Source organism: Fonticula alba, assembly GCF_000388065.1.
Source record: "Fonticula alba strain ATCC 38817 unplaced genomic scaffold supercont2.5, whole genome shotgun sequence".
NCBI classification, from domain to species: domain Eukaryota; order Rotosphaerida; family Fonticulaceae; genus Fonticula; species Fonticula alba.
In genome coordinates, this window is record NW_009242975.1 from 1,640,510 (window position 1) to 1,641,028 (window position 519).

The following is a 519-nucleotide window of genomic DNA, read 5'->3' on the forward strand; positions in this document are numbered from 1 at the left end:
GGGGGGCGATACGTTGGAGGTGGCAGGAGCGAGCGGGGGGGGGGGGGGGGGGGGGGGGGGGTGGTGGGAGGGGGGCTGTCGAGTGGGGGGTGGATGTGCGGATGTGCGCGCGTGTTTGGGAACTGCTTTCGGCTTTCTGTGTGGGGAAAAAACGGGGGAACGCATATGACGCCAGGGAGGACACGGAGGGTGGGGGGACGGTGTCCGGAGGAATGCCGGACGAAGTACGCCGCCGAAAGCGGACGGGCGGGATCGGCGTCCAGGTTCGAGAGCGTGGAGAGTGCACCAACAGTCAGCAAAAAGGCCATGAAAGCGGGGGGGGGGGGGGGGAACGGTTTCATGTGCGTGCGCATGATCCTTCCCTCAATTGCCCCTCTTGGGGGCCGCCTCCGCGCATGAAGGCCTCCTGACCGGGCGAACCCGGGATGAGGTGGCAATTGTAGCAGGGTTCACACGGGTTAAGCCTAAGTCAAGTGAGTGAGGCTTGACGAAGGGTACCAGTGTGATCTGCCACCTGGT